Source organism: Nerophis lumbriciformis, linkage group LG02 (assembly GCF_033978685.3).
Source record: "Nerophis lumbriciformis linkage group LG02, RoL_Nlum_v2.1, whole genome shotgun sequence".
NCBI lineage: Eukaryota > Metazoa > Chordata > Actinopteri > Syngnathiformes > Syngnathidae > Nerophis > Nerophis lumbriciformis.
Genome location: NC_084549.2, coordinates 14,428,008 through 14,443,151, shown reverse-complemented (window position 1 = coordinate 14,443,151; position 15,144 = coordinate 14,428,008). Strand labels below are relative to the sequence as shown.

General features: G+C 41.0%; 1 protein-coding gene across 3 annotated transcripts in view; it reads left to right on the top strand.

The window, feature by feature from the left end:
• The window catches only part of LOC133589456 (transmembrane protein 150A), a 77,256-nt gene that overhangs the window by 5,487 nt on the left and 56,625 nt on the right, over positions 1-15,144 (top strand). The gene's annotated exons all lie outside the window — the stretch shown is intronic.

The following is a 15,144-nucleotide window of genomic DNA, read 5'->3' as shown; positions in this document are numbered from 1 at the left end:
CTTGGTTTCTTATGTGGGTTTATTGTTAGGCAGTTTCATTAACGTCCTCCCAGCGCGGCAACAACACACAACAACAGCAGTCACGTTTTTGTATACCGTAAAGCAGTTCGTCTGCCGTAAACAGCAATGTTGTGACACTCTTAAACAGGACAATACTGCCATCTAGTTCATTTGATGAAAGCAGTTTTGTGCGTGCCACACAGCAATGCATAATCAGAAAGGGTGTTCAGCATGGTTCGAAAAATAGTGACAGAGAATAGAACAAGGATGGACAATTCAACCCTTAACTCAATGAGTAGATGAGTGTTGTGTGTGTATATGTGTAAATAAATGAACACTGAAATTCAAGTATTTATTTTATATATATATATATATATATATGTAGCTAGAATTCACTGAACGTCAAGTATTTCTTATATATATATATATATATATATATATATGAAATACTTGACTTGGTGAATTATAGCTGTAAATATACTCCTCCCCTTTGAATAATAATAATATATGATAAATGATAAATGGGTTGTACTTGTATAGCGCTTTTCTACCTTCAAGGTACTCAAAGCGCTTTGACACTACTTCCACATTTACCCATTCACACACACATTCACAAACTGATGGAGGGAGCTGCCATGCAAGGCGCTAACCAGCACCCATCAGGAGCAAGGGTGAAGTGTCTTGCTCAGGACACAACGGACATGACGAGGTTGGTACTAGGTGGGGATTGAACCAGGGACCCTCGGGTTGCGCACGGCCACTCTTCCACTGCGCCACGCCGTCCCTTATATTAGCGTCCCTTCACTGGCTCCCTGTGCGTTACAGAATCAATTTTAAACTCCCTTTATTTATTTTTAAATGTCTAAACAACCTCGCTCCAACATATCTCTCAGACCTCCTTCAGCCTTACTGCCCCACCCGATCCCTAAGATCAGCCGATCAGCTGCTACTGACGGTCCCTGACACAAGGCTGAAGCTTAGAGGTGACAGAGCTTTCTCCGCTGCTGCTCCCAAGCTCTGGAACGACGTACCTCTGAGTTTTAGACAGGCCTCCTCTCGTCCTGTTTTTAAATCTCTCTTAAAAACATACTTTTATTCCATGGCTTTTAACACTGAGTGATATCCATCCTACTATGGCGCCCCATAATACACCTGCTGTGAACCTGTTTTTATGTTTTATTTATTTTATTTACTTATTTTTTATCGTGCTCTGTTTGTGTTGTGTTGTGTTTGCTAGGTTCTCGTATTATCTTTTAACCTGCCCATTGTACAGCACATTGGAAAGTTCTCTTGCCGTCTGAGAAGTGTTGTATCCGAAATAGCTGCAATCGCTTTCTCTTAAGGTATTCATGTGTGATTTCCACAAGCGTCTGTACATGTAGAAGAAGGAGAAACACGGGCATGTCTGGATGATTCGCCTTCATATTTCCAGTGGTTATCTCCGAGTTACGAAACCGCTTTATTATGAAGCTGGCTGTGGCGCGTTCTTTCTGATGTCACTTCCTGTGTGGGGCGCGGTCTTTCTGGCGTCACTTCCTCTCCGAACTCAGTTTGTAAACGATCAATGATTCCATAGAAAGCTAAGAGCCGGAGATTCAAGAAATACACGGTGCACTTACCCATGTAAAAAATTGTCCGAGGAGGGGGACTTTAAACGATAGTTTAGTGTGGCTGACACGGGGCTTAGGCTAAATAATTATCCGTTTAAGGGGTTATCCGGCTTAGTGTAGACATAGCCTAAGTTCACTCTGCTCTTCATGGTGTTTTTAAAACTGCGGCAATTTTTTTCCTCAGAATGTTCAACTAACTTGAAGTGTTTTGTCATGTCTTAAAGCACCTCTTCCTCAGTGTTATAGCTTCACCTTTATCGTTAGTTTTTAAGCCAAAATGCGTCTGTTCTCCCTTTTCTGTCTACACACTGTGTCTGTTTGTAAGTACTCCGTGATTGTGCGCTGTTGAACATGATCCTCTGATCGCAAAACCATCAGTGTCATGACGTGACGACGCGCCGTCATGCCCGAGTACCGTTTTTGATTCATAAGTACCGTGATACAATACCAGTACCGGTATACCGTACAACCCTAATACCAACTGAGATCATTTTCACAGAACTAAATCATGCAGCATTTTAAGTGGGATTACCAATTGTTTGTTTAACGTGGGGTCGAGTTACCGTGTAACTCTTGTTTGGTATACTTGCTTGCCCCAGTATAAACTATTTGCTCGCCTAACATAATTGCTAATGCGACATCCAGTGGATAAGTTTAGAAGACCAGTTTATTTCATTTAAAAATGCAGCTCAGTTAGCAAACTCATCTCGCGGGCAAGATTGGACCTGTTCGCAGGCCTGAGCCGGCCCCTGCGCAGCATGTTTGACATCCCTGCTCTAAAACAATCATTGCTCAAAAAATGCAGATGAATCAAAATTTATGTTATGGATTGTTGACCGATTGAAGGTTCCAGTTACTTCACATCAAGTATTCCACTTTGAAATATTTTTGAGGGGATATTATTGCATATTTTGTGTGTTTCCTATATATATACGGTATATAAAAAAAAGTTTAACAGAATAAAACAAACAAAAAAAATGATGACAACTTACGATCGAAAGGTGGATCTGAAAATGATCGCTTAAAGTAAAAAAGATAGAAAATAATATATGGCTCATTTTCTAGCACTTTTTATGAGTGGGGCCTTTTTTGAACTGTCATTGCTCCAAAAATTACAATGAATCGAAATCAATGTTGTTATATTATTTGTATTATTGATCTATTTAAGGCTCCAAATACTTGACATCAAGTATTCCACTCTTAAATTTTTTTGGCGGAAAAGCATAGTTTGTGATTTTGGAATTGCACTTTTTTGAGAATTTTGCCTATCGTTCACAATCCTTATGAAAGACAAGAAGACTTTTTTTTTTTTTGCAGTCGAACATGTAAACATCGTCTCGTTCTTCATGGCTAGCAAAGCAGCTAATGAGAGCAATCAGTTCTACCTCTATATCACTTTAAAAAATGCATCCAAACACCGTCAACAATACTTCATTTACGTTCCGTAACCTGTATAATAAACAAACTGTAGCGACTTTGTTATTGTAAGAGCAAACACAGAGGAACTCTTATTCTAGTTTAGTAACAGTATTAGCCGTAAAAGCTAGCTACGGAAAGAGATAAGTTAGCTTCTACGACAACACGAAACACGTTTGAGTTTGTAGTGCACGACATAATGCGATCGGACACAAATCTGTCCTAATTAAAAAGCATGAACAATCACATTACAGTATCTGTAAAGTATTTGCCCACATTTCATGTTTTGTTTGTACACAGCTAGCCAGGCAGTGTATGTACTGTAGTTGTAATAACACGCTTAGTGTGCTGCGTGTACCCTGATCAATATTTAAATGATGACTCACTTGATGGACAGTTGTGTGTTTGGTCTAGCTGGCCGGGGACGTTTTTTCCGGTTCATTTGGGTAAGCAGTCCATTTGTGTAAATAGCTTGGTTCCAAGTTCCACATTTATAGAGTCTTAACTTTCACCTCACGCTCTCGACTTTCGTCTGCTTTAATGTCTCACTCTTCCTTCGTGCTCTCTTCTATAAGCAGTGTTTCATCCCTTATATGTTGAGCTTCAAAAAGATAAGGTTGTGAATCCTTATTTGTCCAAAAATAGTCGTCTTCGTTGTCTGTTATCGATTTTTCCATGATTAGAAGACACACACGACTTTGTTTCCGACAGTAGGAACACACATGCCGGACGTGCGCTGCTGTGGAAATGGAAATAAATGCGCTGAAGAAATCAGTTCCGGCATTAGTTAAAATGATCAAAATACGGTAAATATCGAAAATATTACATATTGTTATGAACATGTGTTATTTCCGTATCTATAAAATGTTAATGTAGGGTTTTGAAGTTGTTTTAGAGGGCTTTGACTGCTGCAATGGTGACTCCCATGAGCCGCATCTTCTAAGTGTTTTTGTAATAATTTTTCAAATCTTAAAGAAAAAAAAGACGTGCAGGTTCTTGTCTCTCATAACGAGTGTGAACGATCGGCAAAATTCCCCAAAAAAGTGCAGTTCCCCTTTAACAAAAAAGGCATAAAGCATAAAAAAAAAAGTTTAAAAGTTTTTATCGACTGATATATCTGAAGTTAATGTTCCCGTTTGGATGAAGAATTATTCATAATCCTCACAAAGTGTTAAAAAAAGGTGCCGCAAACAATCGTCTTTTTGTGTCGTTCTCGTCGTGTCCAGGTCTAAGTTAAATGTCTGGGTTTATGGCCACAACCTTCGTCTATACAAGTGAGAGGCATGATTTATAATCTAGAATTAAAGGGGAATTTCACTTTTTGGGGGGGAATTTTTCCTATTGTTCACAATCATTATAAGAGACAAGAACACACATTTTTTTTTTTAGTATTCTAAAGATAATAAAAAACGCTTGCAAAATGCGGCTAATGGGTGTCACCATTGTAACTTTCAAAACCCTCTAAAACAACTTCAAAACACTCCAACAACCTGTTGTGTAGGGTAGGAAGGGGATTCAATGGCCCCATTCGTTGCAGTTTACCTGACACATGAAACGTGACAACTTGATGAGGTGCTCTATCCACTTTAGCCGCCAGATCGCAGTAGAGTGTTGAATATCTTAAAGTGTGTTTAGTGGCAATCCCAACTTTGACCACAGCGTCAGTTGCTATGTAGAATGGCACTCACCATAATTTTCACCAGATAGCATTGAAAAATGATTAATCCCTCACTTTCATCTCATGCGAGATCCACCCAGAAATGGGGACATATGAATCCGTTCCCTACTGTCCAAGCTGCAAGAATATATATAATGTAGTAACAGACACAATCATAACAATATGTACAATATTTACCGTATTTTAGTTGTTTTAAGTATTGCCGGAACTTCTTTCCTCTGCGCATTTATTTCCGTTCCCATAGAAACACACTTCCAACTTCCAGCAACAAATTTGTGTTCCTCCATCCATCCATCCATCTTCTTCCGCTTATCCGAGGTCGGGTCGCGGGGGCAGCAGCCTAAGCAGGGAAGCCCAGACTTCCCTCTCCCCAGCCACTTCGTCCAGCTCTTCCTGTGGGACCCCGAGGCGTTCCCAGGCCAGCCGAGAGACATAGTCTTCCCAACGTGTCCTGGGTCTTCCCCGCGGCCTCCTACCGGTCGGACGTGCCCTAAACACCTCCCTAGGGAGGCGTTCGGGTGGCATCCTAACCAGATGCCCGAACCACCTCATCTGGCTCCTCTCGATGTGGAGGAGCAGCGGCTTTACTTTGAGCTCCTCCCGGATGGCAGAGCTTCTCACCCTATCTCTAAGGGAGAGCCCCGCCACCCGGCGGAGGAAACTCATTTCGGCCGCTTGTACCCGTGATCTTGTCCTTTCGGTCATAACCCAAAGCTCATGACCATAGGTGAGGATGGGAACGTAGATCGACCGGTAAATTGAGAGCTTTGCCTTCCGGCTCAGCTCCTTCTTCACCACAACGGATCGATACAGCGTCCGCATTACTGAAGACGCCGCACCGATCCGCCTGTCGATCTCACGATCCACTCTTCCCTCACTCGTGAACAAGACTCCGAGGTACTTGAACTCCTCCACTTGGGGCAAGATCTCCTCCCCAACCCGGAGATGGCACTCCACCCTTTTCCGGGCGAGAACCATGGACTCGGACTTGGAGGTGCTGATTCTCATCCCAGTCGCTTCACACTCAGCTGCGAACCGATCCAGTGAGAGCTGAAGATCCTGGCCAGATGAAGCCATCAGGACCACATCATCTGCAAAAAGCAGAGACCTAATCCTGCAGCCACCAAACCAGATCCCCTCAACGCCTTGACTGCGCCTAGAAATTCTGTCCATAAAAGTTATGAATAGAATCGGTGACAAAGGGCAGCCTTGGCGGAGTCCAACCCTCACTGGAAACGTGTCCGACTTACTACCGGCAATGCGGACCAGGCTCTGGCACTGATCATACAGGGAGCGGACTGCCACAATCAGACAGTCCGATACCCCGTACTCTCTGAGCACTCCCCACAGGACTTCCCGAGGGACACGGTCGAATGCCTTCTCCAAATTTGTGTTCCTACTTCAGGAAACAAACACGTGTGTTTTCTAAGGGTGTAACGGTACACAAAAATTTCGGCTCGGTATGTACCTCGGTTTAGAGGTCACAGTTCGGTTCATTTTCGGTACAGTAAGAAAACAACAAAATATCAATTTTTTTGGTCATTTATTTACCAAATTTGTAAACAATGGCTTTATCCTTTTAACATTGGGAACACTATAATAATTCTGCCCAAAAATAGAAATAGCTTCTTCTACATATAAAAAGTGCAACATTAAACAGTTTCAAGTCAGCTCAGCCTCAGATTAACTTTCCTTTCCCCCCCCAGCCTTTAACCCTGGTGACTTTCACTCAATCTTCATGTTTTTTGCCAGAAAAATCATTTTATCCACATTGTCTGCAGAAAGAAGAAGTGGGTCAAAATGTAGTTTTTAATATGGTCTTAAATCTGCTGCTATAAAAACACCAACGGCATTTGTTATTGCTTTAGCCCTGTCTGACTCGCCGAGGAGAGGCTGCTTGAATGCGGTGTTTGCACGACGCTCGTCTTTCTCTTCGTTGAAGCGAAGTTCACTTGGGGGTGGTGACGCTTCAAACGGGTTAGCATGTTTGACGTGTTGCCAGAAGCATACCCTACTGCTGCTGAACAATGTCGGCAAACCGCTTTCGCTTTGTTGTCGTGGCCCGGTCGCTGCTAGCATGCCGTGTGTTGTGCCTCGGTGTGCATTGTTTACACAACGTGCGGTACGCTACTTAATATGTCCATGTGGAAACTCGTTCGGCACACCACCGAACCGAAACCCCCGTACCTAAACGGTTCAATACAAATACACGTACCGTTACACCCTTCGTGTTTTCTAATCATGGCAGACTTGGTAACAGACAACAATGACTATTTTTGGACAAATGAGGATTCACATTATCTTTTTGAACCTGAATATACGGAGGATGAACTACTGCTTATAGAAGCTTACTTGAACTGTTGCGGCAGATAGAAGCCGAAAGAGTGAGGTCGGCGTGACTTGACGCTGGATATATGGAACTTGGAGCCAAGCTATGCGGACATAAATGGAGTGCTTACCCAAAATCAACTTGAAAAAAAACTTTCCCGGTCAGCTGAAACAAACAGACAACTCTGTCTGTCGAGTGAGTCTTTATAATATTGATCATGACACACGCAGCACATGCGTGTTAGTACAACTACATACCGTGTCCAGCTAGCTGTGTACAAACAAAACATGAAATGTGGGCTAATACTTTACAGCAGTGTTTTTCAACCTTTTTTGAGCCAAGGCACATTTTTTGCGTTGAAAAAATCCGGAGGCACACCCCCAGCAGAAATCGTTAAAAAACAAAACTCAGTTGACAGTAAAAAGTCGTCGCAATTGTCGGATATGAATTCAAACCATAACCAACCATGCATCACTGTCACATCCCGCCGTGACTTATTGTGAGTTTTTCTGTGTTTTCCTGTGTGTAGTGTTTTAGTTCTTGTCTTGCGCTCCTATTTTGGTTGTTGATTGTCATGTCATGTACAAATGTACTTTGTGGACGCCGTCTGCTCCACACGCTGTAAGTCTTTGCTGTCGTCCTGCATTCTGTTTTTGTTTACTTTGTAGCCAGTTCAGTTTTGGTTTCGTTCTGCATAGCTTTCCCTAAGCTTCAATGCCTTTTCTTATGGGCACTCACCTTTTGTTTATTTTTGGTTTAAGCATTAGATACCTTTTTACCTGCACGCTGCTTCTTGCTGTTTCCGACATCTACAAAGCAATTAGCTACCGGCTATCACCTACTGATATGGAAGAGTATTACACGGTTACTCTGCCGAGCTCTAGACAGCACCGACACTCAACAACACATAATTTGCAGACTATAATTACTGGTTTGAAAAAAAATATTTTTAACCTAAATAGGTGAAATTAGATCATCTCCCACGGCACACCCGACTGTGTCTCACGGCAGCCGCGGCACAGTGGTTGAAAAACACTGCTTTACAGATACTGTAATATGCCTGTTCATGTTTTTCAGTCAGTACAGATTGGTGTCTTATCACATTGCGTTGTGTATTACAAACTCAAAAGCCATTCAGCTGTTGACGCAGTAGCGAGCTTACAGATAATGCCGTAGCATGTCAACGCAAAGCGATGGTTACTATGCTAGAAAACAAGTTTTTAGTGTTTGCTCATACAATAACAATGTCGCTACAGCTTGGTTATTATACGGGTTACGGATCGACCCTACGCCGTTTGCCAGCAGTGATGTAAAGCAGGTGCGACAAATGTTTGTTTGCTTTTAAGAGGCCGTCACTTGCAGTATTCGGCTTTGCTGGTGCGCTTCCTATTTTCTTCTGCCTGACTTTATTAAGACTGTTTAGAAGACAACGTTTTTGGCAATATATGCAACTGCTGGTATATTAGCTTGCGATATGTAAAATGTGTTTCATTGTGTACGTATTTGTGTTTGAAGCCAATATTTTTATGCAGTAGAATCAGAGAATCAGAATCAGCTTTATTGTCATTACACAAGGTAACGAGATTGAGGCCATTCCATACAGTGCGATGTGTGCATGCTAGAAAAACAATGTGCAAATATATAAAAATATAAAAAATGTAGAAGTGCAATGAATATGGTGTGAAATGAATATATACATGAAAAAAAACAAAACAAAAACAGGGTGGTTGGTGGAATGGGTTATTGCACCGAAGAGAAGGCAGTTATGAGGGAAAATGGGGCAGTCCGTTCAGGATGGTTATGGCCCTGGGGAAGAAGCTGTTCTTTAGCCTGTTTGTTTTGGTCTGACTAAACCACTAGTGTGCCGTATTTTTCGGACTATAAGTTGCAGTTTTTTTCATAGTTTGGCCGGGGGTGCGACTTCTACTCAGGAGCGACTTATGTTTGTAATTATTAACACATTACCGTAAAATATAAAATAATATTATTTAGCTCATTCACGTAAGAGACTAGACGTATAAGATTTCATGGGATTTAGCGATTAGGAGTGACAGATTGTTTGGTAAACTTATAGCATGTTCTATATGTTATAGTTATTTGAATGACTTGCCATAATATGTTACGTTAACATACCAGGCACGTTCTCAGTTGGTTATTTATGCGTCATAACGTACACTTATTCAGCCTGTTGTTCACTATTCTTTATTTATTTTAAATTGCCTTTCAAATGTCTATTTCTTGGTGTTGGCTTTTATCAAATACATTTCCCCAAAAAATGCGACTTATACTCCAGTCCACTTATATATATGTTTTTTTCCTTCTTTATTATGCATGTTCGGCCGGTGCGACTTATACTCCGAAAAATACGGTATATGGAAATCATTAATTACGCGTATTGCTTACATTTGTACGCTTCTCTGGGGTTCAGCTCTGCCCTCTGTCTCTTCGCACTCGATAGTGTAGGGAGGTTTTCGAGGGAGTTGAGTCACCCTTCCCCCCTACCTGATTGATCATTCGAACGCTTCTTGATTGATGTGAACGCGCAAAACCAAGGAGGGAGTGCAAAAACAAGGGGGAGGAGGGGCATTCGAATTGAGCCTTACTTTCATCAGGTCAGAGGCTACGCAGCAGCTCGCCGGCTCAGTATGTCAATACTGTAACAGCGTAAGATAGTTAGCGCTCTGTGATCACGGCGCCGCTAAAAGTAGTTCCTTAACGTTAGCGATTATAATAACATCGTTAATACTTGGTTAACATTCATGTCACAAGATGTCGATGGAGTATTGTTGGCGATTTTTGGATGTTTTTTTAGAGGGTTTTATGGGCACAATGACATCATGAATCCCATTGTTCGATGACTTTTGCTAGCGTTTATTTACGAGTTATAATGCATTAAAATAAGAAAGACGTGTGCTTGTCTCACAAAATGATTGTGAATGAAAGGCAAAATTCCAAATAAAGTGCAGTTCCCCTTTAAACAGTTAGACCTGCAATCCCTATTTTTGTATTTTTTTGTATTTATAAGCTAGAAAAATCCCCTTTCTTTTCAATGAAGTGATACTCAGGCCACATCCCAAGCAGCTTCTAATTGAAGCAAAATAAAAAATTGAAGATCCTTCTGGCTTTATTTGCTTCCAAGAGAGCAACACTGCATGTTTACCCTAAATTCCTGGGAGCCATGGCAATTGCATGTGGATTAGCTCTCCAGGAAGAAGTCCCTAAGATCACCGGTCCCGTTAAAAAGTGAACTGTGCATGACAGTCCATATCTTATGTCTTTGCAGTAACTCTAAAAATGAGAAAGAGAGCGCCTCCTAGTCATGTTTGGGCTGACAGCTCTGGTATTATGCGCTCTGTTATTAGAGGAGAAAAGCAAACGATGGGGTGGGGTTGGGGGGGTGACACAGATGGCCCGCATCCAAATGTTCACTGTTGTGTATTCTATACAGACTGAGTGTTTTATTTAAAGGGGTCCTACTATGCAAAACCCACTTTTCTTGCTTGTTGGCACTTGTTTTTGTGTATTTGGGATCACAATAAGGGCCAAAAATGTAAATGAAACCATGGAAGCGCTGAGATATAAAACAATTTTGTCTCGCTCCAAACAAGCAGTTTTAGATAAGCCCGTTTACCAACATGTGACATCAGCGGATATCTCCATACATGGTAGAGATTTACCCGAAAAGCTTTGCGCGAGTCCGTTATTGTAGTCCGAAGTTGTAGTCACTAAGGCCCTGTCTACATTAAGCCGGATAACTCCTTAAAGGGGAACATTATCACCAGACCTATGTAAGCGTCAATATATACCTTGATGTTGCAGAAAAAAGTCCATATATTTTTTAAACCGATTTCCGAACTCGAAATGGGTGAATTTTGGCGAATTAAACGCCTTTCTATTATTCGCTCTCGGAGTGATGACGTCACATCGGGAAGCAATCCGCCATTTTCTCACTTTCGTCGGTGTGTTGTCGGAGGGTGTAACAACACGAACAGGGACGGATTCAAGTTGCACCAGTGGCCCAAAGATGCGAAAGTGGCAAGAAATTGGACGAAATTTGTTAAAAATACGAGGCTGTGGGGAAAGCCGACGAAATGGTCAGTCGTTTGTTCCGCACACTTTACCGACGAAAGCTATGCTACGACAGAGATGGCAAGAATGTGTGGATATCCTGCGACACTCAAAGCAGATGCTGACATCAACTCCAAAACTGGACAGATCAGCTTTCAGGAAAAGAGAGCGGATGAGGGTATGTCTACAGAATATATTAATTGATGACAACTTTATTCATTACTCGCGGTTTTACGTAAATTATTATACATAAACTGTGTTTCGTTGGTTAGAAGGCGATCGCCGAATTCGTCCTCGCTTTCTTCCGTGTCGCTGGCTGTCGTGTCGTTTTCGTCGGTTTCGCTTGCATACGGTTCAAACCGATATGGCTCAATAGCTTCAGTTTCTTCTTCAATTTCGTTTTCGCTACCTGCCTCCACACTACAACCATCCGTTTCAATACATGCGTAATCTGTAGAATCGCTTAAGCCGCTGAAATCCGAGTCTGAATCCGAGCTAATGTCGCTATAGCTTGCTGTTCTATCCGCCATGTTTGTTTGTATTGGCATCACTGTGTGACGTCACAGGGGTGTATATAACGATGGTTAAAATCAGGCACTTTGAAGCTTTTTTTAGGGATATTGCGTGATTGGTAAAATTTTGAAAAAAACTTCGAAAAATAAAATAAGCCGCTGGGAACTGATTTTTAATGGTTTTAACCCTTCTGAAATTGTAATGATGTTCCCCTTTAAACTAATAATTGTTTAGCCTAATCACCGTGTCAGCTACACTAAACCATTGTTTAAGGTCCCCCTCCTTGGATAATTTTTTACACGGGTAAGTGCGCCGTGTATTTCTGGAATCTTGACCCACTCGACATCCATTGCATTCGGTCTCCCTAGAGGGGGGGGTTACCCACATATGCGGTCCTCTCCAAGGTTTCTCATAGTCATTCACATCGACGTCCCACTGGGGTGAATTTTTCCTTGCCTTTATGTGGGCTCTGTACCGAGGATGTCGTTGTGGCTTGTGCAGCCCTTTGAGATACTGGTGATTTAGGGTTATATAAATAAACATTTATTGATTGATTGAATCTCCGGCTCTTAGCTTTGTATGGACTCATCGATCGTTTACAAACTGAGTTCGGAGAGGAAGTGACGTGGAAATCACACATGAATACCTTAAGAGAAAGCGATTGCAGCTATTTGGGATACAACACTTCTCAGACGGCAAGAGAACTTTCCAATGTCCAGGTCAACTGTGATTCTACGTACCGAAAAACTTTGTCCATTTGTCGAAGGAGAGACAACGAGAATGTTGTCGTGGATGTGGTTAAAAAAAGGTAGCGCGTGCTTTGTATTACCTGGCCGACGAGGGAAGACTACGGAAAACGCAATTGCTTTTGGACTGGCAAAGCAGACTGTATCAGTTATTGTCCGCCATGTATGTCGCAGACTCAACGTCTAGGTCCAGAGTATATAAAGTCACCAAAAACGAATGGACAATGAAGGTGAAAGCAAAAGAGTAAGGAGTGTTCTGACCAGATATCTAAATACCTAGATTGATTGATGTAAAATGTTCTTTATCACATTGATTACTTTCACGTGTCCATTAAAGATTTGATTAATTTATGATGGCTCAGGTGTGATTCACTACAATAGGGCCCCACAGCACACTGGATTCCAGTTAATTGAAATACCACGACACTGGATATTGTTCAGATAAGTTAAATTTAATTTCAGAACTTGCACAAAAAGCATACCTGCCAACTACTCCGGTTTTCCCGTAATTAGTATGGTTTTCATCAACCTATTCCGGGTTACGGTTGCAGTGATAAAAAATACGGTTTTTCATTCATTAAATTTTTTTTTTTTTTTTTTAAAGTTTTATTCACGAAATCGCGTAACAACAATGACATTCGACCTGCTTCCCGTAACTTCCTATCGAGCCATTCCGCGAGGCTATTTATAGCACCGGTGCCAAGCACGAGGCACCTGTTGTCATTGTTTCCAAACGAGCGAACGATCATGGAATCAGCCGGAGAAAAATCGCATACGAGTCTTAAACCGAAAAGAAAACTGCAGTCATTCCGTGAAGAATATTCAAAAGCCTATCCGGGAATAATTATCCGTTCCAAAAAGGGTGAAAACTACGCGAATTGCACCTTGTGCAGACAAGATTTTTCGATCGGACACGGAGGAATTAGCGATGTAAAAGACCACGTTGGGACAAAAAAACACAAGTCTAATGCCGTTGCTAGCGATACAAGTGGAAAACTTTCAACGTTTTTCGGATTTTAGCCACAAAAAGGTAATGACACCAATGTTATCTATTGGAATTGTTTAGTACTGTTATACTGTTAAAAGTGTTTATACTATTTATGCTTTCAAGTCCAAGTTGAAGTAATCTTGTTAAATGTTGACAGCATAACTACCAAAATAGAGAAGTATGTCCTTAATATTTTTGCAGTGCTATTTCTGTTGAAAAGTTAAAATGATTACATTAGAGATGTGATGTGCCACTTTTCAAGTGTCTGATGGCTTAAATTAATTTTCATTAATTTTTCATATTTTGAATTCTTTTGAAAGGCTTACAAAAAAACTACATTTGAATTGTAATTCCATGCTATTGACAGGACTATTAATTTTAATGAAGTTAGCTTACCATGTTTACAGTATGATAATTGTGATAGAAATGTGAATTTTAGGCACAGAATATTTTTTACAATTGAACAAGGCAGTAGATTATACAAGCTTGGACAGAAAGTTAATGACACCAATTTTTTTTTTAATGGAATTGTTTAGTACAGTTTTACCATTTGTTTACTGTAAAAAGTGTTTATACTGTTTATACTTTCAATTAACAAATTGAAGTCTTGTGAAAGGTTGACAGGATAACTGGCATTAACTGTCAAAATAATTTCAAACTATTGAAGTTAGCTTACAGAATAAATAAACATGTCAATCAACCCATATGATTTTTGCTGTAATATTTTTGTTTTGAAAAGTCACTGTGACTGATAGAAAAGTGATGGTTTTAGCAACATTTTAACCTGTCTGAATGCTAATAATCATTTTGCGTTGGGGGGCGAAGCCTGAACCCCCCACCAGGACTTTGTCCTGGACCTACCGGGGCCTGCGGCCCCTGGACCCTGGCTACTAGGTTTTTCTGATTTCAAAAGTTGGCAGGTATGAAAAAGCAACACCGGAGGTGACTATGACGTGCACATTTTCCACGCATGCGTACGAGGTAGCGTTGCACCGGCGGATGGAGGGGGTGTCATAAACAACCATTGTGTGCGTTTGGACAAGGATAAGGTTAAGTGGGATTTACCCTGATAACCTTAGCTGACGAAGGGGCCTAAGTTCCTTCTTTTTCTCTGTCCTCTTGTTGTGGCGAAGACTGACTCGTACGTGCACATGCATCCTCCGCTGTTGTCATTTCTAACAAAGAAGTAGCATAGTTTTAATTTACTGTACCGCATTTTTCGGACTATAAGTCGCTCCGGAGTATAAGTCGCACCAGCCGAAAATGCATAATAAAGAAGGGAAAAAACATATAAGTCGCACTGTAGTATAAGTCTCATTTTTTGGGGAAATGTATTTGATAAAAGCCAACACCAAGAATAGACATTTGAAAGGCAATTTAAAATAAATAAAGAATAGTGAACAACAGGCTGAATAAGTGTACGCCATATGACGCATAAAAAGCCAACTGAGAACGTGCCTGGTATGTTAACGTAACATATTATGGTAAGAGTCATTCAAATAACTATAACATACAGAACATGTTATACGTTTACCAAACAATCTGTCACTCCTAATCGCTAAATCCCATGAAATCTTATACGTCTAGTCTCTTACGTGAATGAGCTAAATAATATTATTTGATATTTTATGGTAATGTGTTAATAATGTCACACATAAGTTGCTCCTGAGTATAAGTCGCACCCCCGGCCAAACTATGAAAAAAAACTGCGACTTATAGTCCGAAAAATACGGTATATCAGTCAGTAGACTCAATAGGGAAGCGGTAAAAACTAAAACATGGCTGACGGAGAGAAG